At 30.6% G+C, this 16839-nt stretch overlaps 1 long non-coding RNA gene across 1 annotated transcript in view; it reads left to right on the top strand.

The window, feature by feature from the left end:
• The window catches only part of LOC109147265, a 92064-nt gene extending 90300 nt beyond the window's left edge, over positions 1–1764 (top strand). The window contains exon 5 of the long non-coding RNA XR_002048614.1: positions 1726–1764. This is a non-coding gene — a long non-coding RNA (uncharacterized LOC109147265). The remainder of the gene's footprint in view (positions 1–1725) is intronic.
• The last annotated feature ends 15075 nt before the right edge of the window (positions 1765–16839 follow it).

Here is a 16839-nt window from a genome sequence, read left to right as displayed (position 1 = left end):
TTCTTCTTATATTTTCATGCATCTTCCTCTGTTTTTCTCTTTTGTAAATTAAATAATTTCCCGATCATGGTCTAAGACTCTACTAGACCTATAAAATAAAATTGGGGGATCTACAAATACATATTTGGCATATCAAAACCATTACACTTTATTCCTAACACGTACTTTTGCCATAAGGTGTCACTTCTCATCAAAGCCGATTTTACGTCAAACGATAGCTTTGGCAAAGTTGTTTCGGTGTTATAGTTGGTTGTTTGTGAGGGTGAGGGAAATAGCAAGGAAGAAATGGATAGATGGTGAGAGGGGGTGAGGTGAGACTATGGAATTGAGATTTAGGGTTTGTATTATTTACTAGAGTTAATCAACGATTTGGTCCCTCAATTATTAGCGAATTGTCAATGTAGTCTCTCAATTGCTTATTCATCGATTTGGTCCCCGAAAACAATTATTTTTAGTCGATTTAGTCCCTCAAGCCGTCTTCCGTACACGGCCGTAGGGACTAAATCGACTAAAAATATTTATTTTCGTGGACCAAATCGACGGCCGGAGGGACTAAATTGACTAAAAATAATTGTTTTCGGGGACCAAATCGATGAATAAGCAATTGAGGGACTACATTGACAGTTTGCTAATAATTGAGGGACCAAATCGTTGATCAACTCTATTTATTATCTATTGCATCTTGGATTAATGCGGGTGAATTAGAGAATTTACAATCTTTGTTTATTTTTTAAAAATAATAATGACAGGCTAGCTTGCCACTTAGCGTGGCTAGCCCGTGTGGCTTACTTTTTGGCGGGTCTCAAGATTCCTAATCCACACCTACCTTATTCGGTTGCAAGGTAGGCCAGTTCAGTAGATTATACTTGTTTTTACAGTATTTCATTTAATCAAATCATTACTTGCATATTTGATGAGAATGCTGATATTTTAAAAAAATATATATATTTGCATCCCTTCATTTCTTTGAATATTATTTAATTTCTTTGCATCCCTTCAATTCTATGGATAACTTATTTGGGAAATTCTTAGGGGTGTTTGACAATTAGTTGCTCATAGCCAATTATGTTTATAGTTTGACCAGTTGGTTGTAGTAGCGGTTTGTATGAAATTGTTTGGTAAATGAGTTGTTTACTATAAGTGGATAACTTGTAAAATGACTTTTAAGGGATAAAATATTATCCGAGCAAATCATTAGTCCTATGGACACCAATTTCGAGCTGGGCATTTTTGAAATTTCACTTTGAACAATCGCCCGATAAGCTTTTCGAGAAAGACAATGGCTTCCGTTTAGCTGATAGACATGTATCAACCATCATTTCTTTTTTTGAATGTATCAACCATCATTTCAGTTGGCTTTCAAGGCTGCATTTCGCGCCCCCACTATAATTGTGAAATTTTAAAAATGTCTTCACTCTAAACCAGAGTTCTCCAAATTTTTCATCCCAAAAGAAAAGTGACAAAGATTTAAAAGTGGTCATTGAAATAATTGAAAACAAAAGTTATAGTCCTCAAAAACAAAGGATATATAAGTTCTAAGTTCAAACACAGAATATAAGACAAAGGGTTTTGGAGCCACTCCGCATGCACGATCAAACATAATGACCAATATATTCTCATAGTTAGGACATGAGTAACTTGATTCGCATGCCATTATGTTACAAATTAGTAGTCATCTATGACATTATAACCAACAAGGTTATACGTAGACTTGTGCTAATCCAGGAAGACAAGTTGTGCATTTGGAGATGCACGAGGGAAGCACATCAACTCCCTTAATATCCTGATTAATAAAGTAACGATCTGGATTAGTGGATCCTCCAAATGCTTCATAGTATCTTCTTCAAATTGGCTCCATGACTACAACTCAACAATAAACGACAAAAACTGTACAACGAGATTGAAAACTCAAAAGAAACAAAGAAATAATAAAGAATCATGGTTGCTAAAAATAAACTAACTCAATTGTACGTACCATTGCTGCCCCAATACCCAATTCACATAGGTTGGGAGATTTTTGAAGCAATGTCATAGCAGTGGCGATCTATGCTCCTCACTACTAAAACTCAAATCATGCAGCTCCATTACTTGCAGATTTATTGCAGTCAAAGAATTAAGCACCGCTGCGGCAACATCTCCACGCTAGAAAAAGAATAGAGAAAACAGTACAAGTTAGCCCAAGCCAGACAAGAACTTTAGCATTATATTATTAAATCCTTAGCTTCCATCCATTTGTAGCAAGTAAAGCTAAGCGAGATAGATTATATTCTTAATTACCCACAAGAAACTGCCTCCAGACAAGCAAAGAGTCTTAAGTCTACGAAATTGAAGTGCAAGCCATCTCGTTCAAACCCAGAATACGCACTAATGTGAGGCAAGCCTTCAAGTTTGGGAGCAATGATCTTAAATTTATCCATCCCCCTAACAATCTCCAAGGAAAGCCAGCTTCTCAAGATTAGGAATAGTAGAGGCAACTCTATTAACACTCCACTTAAACTCAACGCTATCGAAAACTAATGAAGTTACTTCGGGGAATATACAGCGAGCATTTGCTGGGAAATTTACAAGGAGACTATCGAGTTTGAGCCGCTTAATTGTGGGGCACGACAATAAACAAACTGGCAGCTTAAACATGCTTCCAAGAACAAAGAATTGCAAGGCCAGTTCTTCAATACCATTTGTTGATAGAAAGTCACACCACCGCTCTATATCAGATTGTTGCGGCTTAGGCGCTAAGAAGATGTTTAAAATGAAACCCATAACCTTTTTTGTTTTTGAAATTACACAAACACTTGATTAACTAGCAAGATCTAATAAAGTTCATAACACAGAATAGAAGACAAAGGGCTTTGGAGCCACTCTACATGCATCATCAAAAATAATGACCAATTCCCAAGTTAAGACATGAGTAACTCAATTCGCATGCAGCAAATTAGATGTCATCTACGACATTATAAGTTTGTAACAAACAAGGTTATACGTAAAGGTGTGCACCCTGACGAAAATTTGTGCATTAGGAGATGCACGAGGGTAGCATGTCAACTCCCTTTGGATATTCTTCCCCATTAACGCATATGTTATACTGCATGCAGGGTGAATAATAATTCTCTCCAATGCAGGGAGAAGACCGACTTTACAAAAAGAACTTCAAGCATAGATCCATTAAACTTGTGAATCTTCACTGCTCTAAGCATCTTCATATCCTGATTAATAAAATAACAGTTTGGATCCTCCAAATGGTTCAAAGTACTTTCTTCTAATTGTCTACATGCCTACAACTCGACAAGAAACGAAAAGCACGTACAATGAGATTGAAAACTCAAAAGAAACAAAGAAATAATAAAGAGTCATGGTTGCAAACAAAAAATAAACTAACTCAACCGTACGTACCATTGCTGCCACAATACCCAATTCACATAGGGTGGGAGATTTTTGAAGCAACTACATTAACAGTACTCCACTTAAGCTTAACGTTATCGAAAACTAATGAAGTTACTCCGGGGAATATACAACAAGCATTCGCTGGGAAATCTACAACGAGACCATCGAGTCTCAGCCGCTTAATTGTGGGGCACGAGAATATACAAACTGGCAGCTTAAACGTACTTCCAACAACAAATAATTGCAAGGCGAGTTCTTCAATACCATTTCTTGATAGAAAACCACACCACCGCTCTATATCAGATTGCTGCAGCTTAGGCTCTAAGAAGATGTTTAAAGTAAATTTCTTGGCGGGTCCACGACGGAGCAAGAGAATATTATTTATTATGTTCGCAGCACTTGTGGAGTTTTGAGCTATGTGATTTTGGATGCTTCGAAAGAAATACCTATCAAACAAAAGCCGCCCATGCTGCAACCAAGCATTCTTCCAGAGGGTTGAGAGCATGGCCATCCTGGCCGCATTTTGGGTGGGCAAGCACTCCAAAATTCTTTCTTTTAGCTCTATTGGCAGTTCACTTATCAAATCCCTTCTTTCATCTTGTGTGTTTTCCATTCGACGACGAGTAGCCTTTAAATTCAATTGGGAGCTGATTGAGTAATGATGAGGACGTTTAATATAATTTGTTCGCTACTTCAATTCTTTTGGGGTCGTTCAAAATCAGATCAAAAGTAGTTTAAACCATTCAATTCTTTAACCTGCAAGAAATTAAAAGGAAATTGGTAAGAAGAAAGATATCAGATTAGCAATATGAACTCTAATCATATTCAAATATATTATATAACCTCAATCTTTTCTCTTTTAAATTTTTTAGAACTTTTTTTCTCTCTCTTTTTTTTTTTTTTTTTTTTTTGTATAAATAAAATTGCTATATAAAAAATGAATGTATCATTAAAAATAAATGACACACATATTGATTTTGTTTTCTTATTTTGATACTATTGACTCTATTACCATACAAGGTCCATACAAGGTAGTATATATTTTATACTATTGATTTTATTTTTTATTTTCAATTTTTTAAATGAGCTTGAAGTCCATTAAGTTAATTACTACTACATATTGACTGAGACATTTAATTCTCTAGATCTATAAACTTACTATTATAGGTTTGTCACACAACTAGTGTGTGTATAAAAGTCAAACAACTAGTGCCCTGTTTGTATGTGTTTATTAAATCGTTTATCAAATCACTACTCCATGTCTATTAAGTCAATAAAATATATCCATAACATAATTATTGAAAAGATATATTATAAAAATATATCAATATAAGTGTCATTTAAAATATTTAAATAAGATATTTTTTAATGATATTTTTCATACATATATTGACTTTATTATACAAAAATAAATAAAGAATAATGTGTTATTGAAATGTTTGGAGGATCTTCTTTGCATTGCTAAAGCCTACAATTCAAATTCCTTTTAATTCTTTGAACTTTAATTTGAAATTTCTCTCATAAATAAGGTTACGGCTTAAATTACTTTTAACTAGAGTTGTCAATGCGGGCTAAAGACAAGTGAAGAAAAACCTCAATCCGTCTTTCCCACTGATAATTTTTTTTAAAAAAAATGAAAAATAAAAAAATAAAAATTAGAGCAAAGCAAGCCACACCAACCCAAATATAATGCGAAATAAATATAATCAACAACATAAATATATAATACACTTATCTATGCCAAAAATGAATTTACCACAAGAAATTGGAAATAAATAAATATATAAAAGTTAATAACAAACACCAACAAAGTAAGAGAATATCTTACTTTAGGCATAAGGTGTCACTGCTCATCAAGGCTTAATCTACGTCAAAGGTAGCGTTAACGAAGTTGTTTCGGTGTTGTTGTTGGTTGTTTGTGAGGGAGAGGGAATTGGCAAGGAAGAAATGGGTTGACGGCGAGAGGCGGAGAAGTGAAGCTATGGAACTGAGATTTAGGGTTTGTATTATTACTATTTATCGCATCTGAAATTAGGGCCGGTGAATTAGAGAATTTAAAGAATTTTTTACAAAATAATAATAGCAGGCTAGCTCGCCCAGCCCCTTAGTAGGGCTAGCCCATGTGGCTTACTTTTTGTAGAGGGTCTTGTAATTCCTAATCCACACTATGCCGTATTACGCAGCATGGTAGGCCGGCCGAATAGGTTAGGCTTATTTTAATAGTATTTCATTTAATTAAATCATTACTAGCATATTTGATGAGAATGTTGTTATTTTCTAAATAATTTTTTCATCCCTCCATATGTATGAATATTATTTAGATTATAAAAACTTATATGTAATCTTCATTTCTATGGATAAATTATTTGGTAAACTCTTAGGGATGTTTGACAATCAATTGTTAGCTCATAGCTAATTATGTTTGTTGTTTTGATCAATTAGTAGTATTTTTTTTTTGGTGTAAACCACACATTGTGGTCCGGGTCTTTCTCTGTCCGTTTAACGGTTCAAGTCCACCCGGTTCGCTCCGAGAGGCACAGAAGCTAGCCCAAAGGGAATCGTCACTTGTGGGAATTGAACCCGGGTTATCCCAGAATAACCCAATAATATTAGGAGTAATTAGATTTTTTTTTTAAATGAAATTAGCTGATACCAAAGAACTACTCCAACTATTTTTTTTTTTTTTTTTAAACTTTGTTGTGTAAATGTTGAATTGATCAAGTTTTTTATTTTCTATGCTCTTCTAAATTCGATGTAACCGACTTGTAAATTAAGGCCATCTCCAATGTAGCGCCAAAAAAATTGTCGTTTTTCAATTCCAACGTAGCACCAAATTGGCAATTTGTTTGTCGTTCGTGAACAGTGCTGCGTCAAATATGGAGCAACAGTGTTCATCCACGCCATTTTTTGGTATTATTTTTTATTCTTGTTTTGCCCCTACTTTTATTTGTTAATTCCTTTTATATCCTTTATTTTGTTTTTATGTATTTATATATTTTGTTAAATACTTGAGCATAAATTTTATATTGTTATAAATAAATTATATCATTTGGAAGATGTCATCAATATAATTAAAACAAGACTAATATTGAATATACATTAATTAAAAATCTATATCTATACTTCTATACTATATATAAAAACAAAATCATGAACTTTAGCTTCCCGCCCAATTCCTAAAAATCTCCCTTTCTAATAAAATATATTATTTTATATAAAAAAAAAATCCTAAACTTTAGCTTTCCGCCCAATTCCTAAAAAATCTCCCTTTCTAATAAAATATATTGTTTTCTACTTTCTTATTCGTACTATAATTCTAGGTTAAAATTCCTATTCTAATATTATAAAATAGTGTAATACATTCCTAATAGAATATATTGTTTCCTACTTTTATATTCGTAATATAATTCTACATTAAAATTCTTATTCGTGATACAATAGGACAATATATATATCTATCTATATCTATATCTATACTATATCTATCTATACTATATATAAAAATAAAATCCTCAACTTAACTTCCCGCCCAATTCCTAAAATTTCTATTCTAATGTTGTAAAATAGTGTAATACAATTCCTAATAAAATAGTCTAATACTTTTTTTAAAAAAAATAAAATAGTCTAATATAATTCCTAATAAACTATATTGTTTTTTACTTTACTATTCGTATTATAATTCTATGTTAAAATTCCTATTGTAATATTATAAAAAAAATATTGTTTTCTACTTTAAAATTCCTACAATCCTATTCCTATTATAATTCTACACTAAAATTCCTATTCTTAATACAATAGGACAATACAAATAAATCTGACACTATAAATACTAGAAATCTTATAATCTGCCCACAGAATTTGAGATCTCCATATAATACTTTTGAATCTGCAAATGATAAAAAAAATAAAAAAAAATAAAAAATATCTTTCGATTCTTCAAATAGTAAATACTAATGGGATCTGTTTTTCCTTCCCTCCAGCTGATGCGATGTTATTTGTCAAGGGAATATCCACATTCCATAGCCAACCAACAAACACGGGAATGCTTACTCCATGACTCGCAGGTGATTATTATTATTATAGCTCTACGGTTTATATTACATGTTGATTTCTGGTGGAGTTGATAATCTTATAATCTTATTAATTTTTTACAAGCTCTACGGTTTTTTAATAAAATGCAATAATTCTCTGTTCTTATTATTATTACAAGTTTAGGAGTTAGTATGAATATGATATTGAATTGATTGATGTGGATCGGAAGCATAAGGTAGCGAAGCAGTGGCAGAGATGGCTACTGATTTTCATAATCAATAATAATTTTGGTGGGTTTCTTTTGTTTAGAGTGGAAGTGGGAGGAATTTGGATTTGCTTCAACTCCATGTTGATCAAATTAAAGGGGTATGAGGTATGAGTATGAAGTCTGCAGGTAGCTACTACGAGCTGAGTGGTGTTTTTGAGTGCAGTGGATGAATTTAATTTCTTCCCCAGGCAGCGCTAATATTTGTAGAAGATAATTTAACTGATTCTGTGCTTTCTGTGGTTGTACTTTCTCGGAAATATGATTAAATGGAGATTGATAGAGACCAGAGTGTGAAAATATTAAGTAGCGTCAAAATTATAAAAATAAAAAATTATATAAAATCAATATCAATCAATCAATATCAATATTTATACTATATATTGTTTTCTACTTTCATATTCGTACTATAATTCTACATTAAAACCCCTATTCTTTTTTTTGAAAGGAATTAAAATTACTATTCTAATACAACTCCTAATAGAATATATTCTCTCCTATATATATATATATATATATATATATATATATATATATATATATATATATATATATATAGGGACGCACTCAGGTGCGAATAAGTGCCCAGGAAGGAAATGCGAACGAATCAGCGCGTGACACGTGCCCAGATCTAATAACTTAAAAAAAAACGCGGTGGCATTTTCGTAAATAATTGAACATCGAAGTGCAAGTAAAATCTTTTATCAGTGCACCTATTTTCACCTATAAGTGCATGTAATTTTGCCTTGTTAGCATTCACTTTCCGCAACCATTCATGCACTTGGGTGTGCTTATAACTATTTGTGCAACTATTTATAACTATAGGTGCAACTACTTATAACTATATGTGCACCTACTTTCACCTATAAATGCATGTAATTTTGTCTTGTTAACATTCATTGATCTGAGTTCAGCGGGTAGTAATACTCCTAAAAACCACTCGCAAATATTCATACACCTAGATGCAACTACTTATACCTATGTGTGCAACTACTTAGAACTATAGGTGCAACTACTTAGAACTATAAATGCAACTAAGTATTGATGCTCAGTGTAAATTTTTACTTGCACCTATAATACATTTTACATGCACTTGTGATACATTTTACTTGCACTTCGATGTTCAATTATTTACGAAAATGCCACCGCATTTTTTTAAAAAATCAGTGTCTCTCATCCATTAGATCTGGACACGTGGACGAACAGAATCCATTCCTATTTCGCGCCTGGGCGAGCCGTTCGCACCCGACTGCAACTCTATATATATATATATATATATATATATATATATATATATATATATATATATATAAACAAAATCCTAAACTTTAACTTCCCGTCCAAAATCCTCAAATTTTAATATTTTGTTTTCTACTTTCCTATTCGTACTATAATTGTACATTAAAATTCCCATTCTAATACAATTCCTAATAGAATATATTATTTCTTACTTTTCTATTCATACTATAATTCTACATTAAAATTTCTATTTGTAATACAATAGGATAATATTAACCTGAGCGATTGAAGCCTGAGCAATATAAAAGAAGGCGATTCTAAAGAAGAAGAATCATCAATTCACCCAGTAGCAATTCTGGTTGGTACGGCTGGGTTTGGTTTTCCGGCAGCTATTTTTTTCTGATCGACAGTTTTTTCGGCGGTGCAAATTTTCTACGACAGTTGCTGCAATTAATTTGTTCGGCAACAAATTCCCTTTGGCGCAATTCAATTTGTCCTTTTTGGGACGGTGATTAAGTATTCCAGCGAAGGAGCTCAGCAATTTCCGTAGCAACTTATCTCAATAGCAATATTATGGTTTCTTCTCTAATTCTTAATTTATTACTCCGTATTAATTTGGTTGCATTGTATAGTGTGTTGCTATTTGGAAAATAGATTACTCGTTAAAAGTTCATGTTCCTATTTGGAAAATAGATTAATCGTTAAAAGTTCATGTTCCGGGCTTTTCCAATTTAATTGTTAATTTGGTATTCTGGTTTTTGGTATTTTTTCTTTTTATTTTCCTGAATTTTGATTCAATTACTTTTCATTTGAGTTGATACTAGTCTTTGTTATTCGTTTTTAGCACTTTAAATTGTTAAGTTAATTGTTTTAATTTCAAGTTTATAAATTCCATTTTATCAATTTCATGTGGGATCGATCCTTGCTTTGCACGCTAAACTACAATTGACTCGTGCGCTTGCGATGACATATTAAAATTGTCCGCTATCTAAAAATGGAACGAAAATTAGGTAAAAATATCACTGTATTTGATATTCTAATTGACTAATTGTCTGAAGAAAAAAAAATTTGCTGAAAATGAATCTGATATTACTAATTGACTAATAATTATTATGGTAATTAAGCTAAACATGGATCGTTGGATTTATTTTTATAATAATTACAATTAAATTATTTATCCTTTTTTCTCCAATTTATTTTAGTAATAATATAATTACATAAATTATATTAGATATCGATTTTTTAAAGATGATTGCATACAAATGAGTCCTATATTATTCAATTAATTGAGTGATACTTTTGGAATAATCTTATAATCAAATAAATGTACATTTTAAAATATTATAATTGTTTATAATTTCATCTTTAATTTTATTATCTAATATATAATAAAAAAAATTATTTGTGCATTGCATGGGTAATTGGGCAATTATTTGCTAGAATTCAAGCAAGGATAATTCAAAAAAACATAATCGATCAAATCCATTTCATCAATTGCACAATATAATATTCTTAAAATAATATAACAACTCAATTTCGTGCGACGCACGTGTGAAAATACTAGAATTTTAAGAATATTTGAATCGATATACAATTATATAAATTATAGCAACAAATACTATATTGTGCAATCTATTTAATATTAAAAATATAACAATATTAAAATTCTTATTCCTATTTTTTTCCCCACTTTTAAGAAATGCCAATTCCAGCGAAACTAGCATGAGTTTGAATTTGATAGCCAAAGAGTTGGCATATGACAAAGAATCATTGAAGACAGAGCATGAAACATTGGTAACACAATTGACCAACGAGCAGAAGAATGTTTACGACTCTGTGATGAATGAACGGAGCAAGAATAGTTAATGGGACACATGAAGGAACCAAAGTTCTTATCCCTCGAATGTCTCTCATCACTCCTTCTGATACGAGATTGCCCATCAAGTTCCAGCGTAAGCAATTCCCGTTGATGCTTGCATATGCCATGACTATCAACAAAAGCCAAGGTCAAACACTAACTCACGTTGGGTTATTGGTAAAAAAATCAGTCCCTAATCACGGACAATTGTACGTGCCTTTCTCGCGAGTCACCATCCTGATGGCCTGAAGGTGTTAGCTCTAGACGAGGATGGATAAGATTGTGTTGCGACTACCACTGTCGTTTACAAAGAGGTTTTCAATAATGTGCAAATGCAATCGATGTTATTTTTTTTCTAAATGACAAAATTGTTATATATCTAGACAAAAATATATCCTCTATACAAATGAATTAGGATAACAATTGATTACTATAACTAACTTGCTAGATAACGAGCACATTTGCCCAATTTATAAAAATCCTAAACAATGATATATAAAATCTCTAAAGTTACAGTACCGCATGCGTACATCTACAAATTAGCTATTAGTTTGAGCAATTATTTGCTCGAATTCAAGCAATGGTAACATCAACAAACATAAACGATCCAAACCATATATTCAATTGCACTATATAATATTTAATGTTATAATTTAAATAATTATATATCGATCTAAATATTCTTAATATATTATAACAAATTCATTTCGTACATCGCAAGGGTAAAAATAGAAGTTAAAATATATCAAACATAACAACAACATAAAAATAATGTTACTAAAAAAATTATTATTTGCATTACAAGTTATATTTTATATTAAACTAATTAAATTCGAACTAATAAAATTTTAAAATTAGAGAAACCGTATTATTTTAGTGTAGAATAGAATTTGATCGAGGTAGAAATTTAGTGTTTTGGTGTAATGGGTTGGAGATAAATAAAATTTTGTGTAAGAATATGCTGAGAATATTATCTTTGATGTGGCATTTGGTGGAGATTTTTGGTGTTTTAGTGTTAAATGGGTTGGAGATGCTCTAAAGATGGTATTTTGAAATTTTTGGAGGTACTTCATTGTGTAGCTCAAAGTCTCAAGCTCATTTAAAGAATCAAAGTTTGAAATGCTATCATTATTTGTTACGAAATGTTTGAAAGCAATAAGGAGTTTAATGTTATGTAGAAGATTTTGCATTTTCGTCGTGCCTCAACAAAAGTAAAAGTGATTTATATCTAATGGGTAACCTTTAAAGTTATGTTGAATGTAGTGGTGCACAACTTCTTTTTATTTTGAGTAAATGTGGTATGCATCTCAATAATCTGATTATCTGAACTAATACACATAACACACATATAGACTGCAATTAGAAAAACAATTTCTTTTATACCATATATATGTAAGATTTTCCCTAATAATATATATTATATATTATATATTAGGGCCTTAATTAAGTGGTGCAAGTTGACTAGGCTTATTAAGTGGTCTGGTTGGACTTAATAACTAGTAGTTGTTAGTCAACCAAACTCTGTGCCTAATATAACCTGGATTGATGGAATACAGGATTATGGATTAGACAGCACATTCAGTTACGGTACTCAGACCGCTCAGTAGACACCAATACACCATCTAGGGTTCTGAGTCAGGTCTGAGGCAAAACATGGCTAACGGTCTACCGTTAAGAGGCAACACAACAGGAACATCAACTATGGCTGGAGATCAACACGGCTACGCTTCCGCTATCATACGAGGTTAGGTTTCTCGTATACTATAGTTCAGTATAGTTAGATTATTGTATATCTAACATTTGGTTTCAGAGCCATTTATAATCTTTGCCTGGTTGATTGTTTTGCCTAAAACAATATTCAGTTTTCATATTCATGTCTTGTATATTAATTCTTTGAAATATACATACAACATATATATCTATTTAGTGAAGATATAATTAAGCAATTTACTGTGTATGTGTTGGGTGAATTAATTACACTTGATTCTGCCAAAAATTAATTTTTGGCATTAAGCACAATTTTAATTCCTTTTGGTTTTTGGAATTATTTGTTGTGATTTTGTTTGGGATTCACGGAAAATTATTGGAGATTTTTTTGGCGAATGGATGGTTACAGTTAAACAAAAAAAAAGGAGGAATGGTAATACACGCAACATTAAGATATGTTTGTGTGATTAAGGTAATTACAATTATCATTTATATTTATTTACTATATAAATATTTGTCTTATTAATAATTACATATTAATTTGGTAAATGGTAATTATTTAGTTTATTATTATCATATTTATATTACCTAATTTAATAATGTATATTATTTTGGCAAATGGTAAATATATGGTAATTGTTTATTTTTGGATAATGCCTTTTAGTTTCCTCTTATTTTGACATTGAATTCATTATTAAATTATTATTCAATTTGAGCAAATATTAAGCTTTTATTTGCTGTTTGAATTTTAATTTAATGTTAATGTGAATATTAAATTGCCTAAAGTATTGCAATTTATTTAGGGCATGTGGGTTAATAATATATTAATTTACAAATCCAAGCATGCTTGTATATTTATAATCATTTTATTGATTAATTATGCATTTAGAAAAGCATGCATTAAGGTTGGATTTAGCATATTATTAACTCATAAAGTCATTATTAAATATCATTCAATTTTAGATCCTTAGGCCAATTTTAGGCATTATGGCCTATTAAGGTAGCTTGTTTGGTTTCTCCTTAATTTTGAGCACATTTTAGTTTTATGTGTCTCATGGACTTTAGAACCTATTTTGAACAAGCTATTCAGGACCTATCCTCGGTCACTAAAGTATGGATCCCACCATTTTGATTGATATTTTAATAATAATTATAGCTCCTTATAACATGTTTATTGAGTTTTAATTATTACTAACTACCATATTTTGGTATTCATCGTTGGTAATAATATTATGTTTTGGGTCTACTTCAGTACTAGACCAGTTTCCATCCATGATATAATTCATTTGGGCCATTGCTTGGATTAAGTGCTATAATTATTGTCTCGGCCTGTTTAGAGACATTAAGGATTTAAGGATTTAATTGTTATTTTGGCCATTAAGAACTATAACTATTGTTTAAGTTGATTAAAATAGTTTTTCAGGGCCTTAATAATAATATTAAGTCTTTAATTTTATGGCAAAAGCAATATAGTTGGTATATTGTCTGTAAAATTGGTAATTTAGTTATTACCTTAACTTCAGTCTCCCTAATAGTCATGATTAATTATTATGTGGTAAATTGAGATTAGTATTTGGCATCCATTAATTACAGTTTTGCCATTTATTAAGTTAAAATTCGGCATTATTAATTACTGTTATTAAGTTTAGGGACTAATCTTATTTTATTACCTTTCATAATAATTATTATTTCATGGTAATCTGCTATATTTGGTACATTGGCATGATTACCACTTCGTTTTACATGGCTATTAATGTTGGTAATTAAGTCCTACCAATCAATTTTTGAACTTACCATTGGACGCTGCTTCAAGTTTGTTGACACCGACAGTGAAGATGGGAGAATTCTGAAGTTTTTCTTCGGATCATCATCGTTGTTAGCGCAATGGAGAAATGCAATTTGCATCATTAAGGTTAGTCATTAATTATCTTTTATGCTTGTTATTGATAATTAGTGCTACCGTTACGGTTAACCGCTAATTTGGACTAGTCGCATATTTTATCTTTAGGAAAATGGAAACATTAAAATATGCATTACCATACTTTGATTTGTCATTATTATTAATGTTAATAGTGATTATAATGTTACTTATTGCTATTAATAATTAATTAATGATGACATTAATATTGTTATGGTATTCAGTTATGCACCTTGAACTGTTTCCAAATAAATTTATGTGACAATACTCCAGTTCAGAAAATAATTTTCTGGACATTAATATTTTTCGGACTTCAAATTTTATCAAGTTTTTAAAATTTTATCCGAAAACGTTTATAAATGTTAGCGATTTTAACCATTGTTTTTTCGTATTTAGTCTCCTACTTAATGTGATAATATTATTATGGCTATTTATTGCTATTTTTGTTATTTGCAACTTTGCCATTAATAATAATAATATTATTAACTGAGTTATGGAGAGTGATTTTGAATCAATTTAGTAATTTTGGAAAAACATGTTTGCTAGGCAATTGACTATTGCCATTAATTTCATAATTCATTTAGTTTTTTGAATTATGATTGCCCATATTTGGTTAAGTATGAATAAATGAATATTTTGTTTAAATTCATATTCGTTAGTTGGTTCATACTCTTTAGATTGTTTTATGCATTCGATCACATTAAGTACATAATATTAAGTTTAATTATGTAATTAGGGTTTATGAGATTTTAATTTACAAATGCTAGCATATCCTTTTGGTTTGATATTGTTTGAAATTGTAAATTCAGTTATATCTCATGAATTTGATCTTTATGCATTAAAACATTTTATCATGGGCTTACAGTTTAAAATTTTAAAGTATGTATCCAGTACATTATTATTCAAAATGTTGGGTCTCTTTTGGTTTGGACTCATCGGTGTTTGGATATTAAGTTTATACGTTAAAATCTCATATTGTAAATTGCTCTAAGTTATGCAATTTATTTGGAATATATGAGTTTAATGTTTAATTTTATGCATATTTGTCCTAAGCATAATATTATGTTTTAAATTATGCAATTTTATTATGCCTTTAGCAATGCATAATTTTAAGATGGAATTATATTAGTTCCTATTTAAGTTGGACTTATGCATAAACTTTAGTCGCGGTAGTGCCTGAATTTAAGCACGTTTAGTCCGCTAATTTAGTTCACCATTTAAGCTTTAATCATAGGTGAACCATACAGTTTTTGGTGTATACCCTACAGTTTTAGGTTCATACCCCCAAACAGTTATACATTAAGTATATATGAATCAGGGAGACATACTAGTTTTAATGGCCATGACTTAAGAACATCTTGTGCCACTAGTCTCCTTAAATTGATACTCTATCTAAGGAATTGGTTTTCAGTGAGACTTAGTCTCTAACCGCCTTTCCTTGGAGTATATTTAGATTTTCCCATCACAATTTGGTATAATCTGTTTATCAAAATTTTAAGTATTCCTTGTCAATGTGATTTGATTTCGGATCATTAAAGAATAGCCAAAGCATCTTTAATTTACTGAAGTCTCTTAAGTTTTCAATCTTGGTTAATTAAGGAAATGCTACAGCATATTCAGCTACATAAGATTGTTAAGTTTCAATCACATAAAGTTTAGGCAAGGAATTGATAATTGTCTAGTGATCTTATAATTTTAATTTGGTTTTGGAGTAGCCACAGCATCCTTAATCTGTTAAAATTATATATTAAGCGGTTTATTTTGATCACATAAAGTTTTGGACATATCATTTGTGACTAATCGTATGTAATATGATGGAATTTAGCCCACAGGCAATTTCGTTATATTTGTATAATTAATCAGGATGAAATACTGGACTACGGTCATAATTTAGCCCACAGGCAATTATGTATCGAAATGTAGTTTAGTAGTTTTATCAGTGATGATAGAAATAATTTATTTATTTACTATATGGTTATTTGTAAATAATTTTCAATTCTATCATGAAGTTTAAATTTTATGATGTAAACTTTAGATCATATTTCTTAATTTGCCCACAGGGATTAAGAAAAGGAACATGATCTCTTAAGTTTTTTATCATAATGGTAGTAATGAATCTTATTGACTAAAACTTTAGCCTAGAGGCAAGTTTTGTGTCATTTGATTCTTCAACTCATTTGATAATGGTTTCATCATAAATAAATTTTTCAGTTGGATCTAATTGAGTAAAACTTTAGCCCACAGGCAAGTTTTATGTCACTAGATTCTTCTGGCTCTTTAGTAATTGTGAAAAATATTATCATAAGGGTTTCTTAATTGGATTTAATAGAATTAAAACTTTAGCCCACAGGCAAGTTTTATGTCAATAAATCCTTCAACCCATTAGATAATAATTTTATCACAATTTCTTAGAGTTATAAATTCAGTTCAATTATAATT

This window comes from Ipomoea nil, unplaced genomic scaffold (genome assembly GCF_001879475.1).
Source record: "Ipomoea nil cultivar Tokyo-kokei standard unplaced genomic scaffold, Asagao_1.1 scaffold1978, whole genome shotgun sequence".
In the NCBI taxonomy this organism is placed as follows: Eukaryota; Viridiplantae; Streptophyta; class Magnoliopsida; order Solanales; family Convolvulaceae; genus Ipomoea; species Ipomoea nil.
Note: the sequence above shows the minus strand (reverse complement) of the source record. Positions and strands in the feature narration are given on the sequence as shown.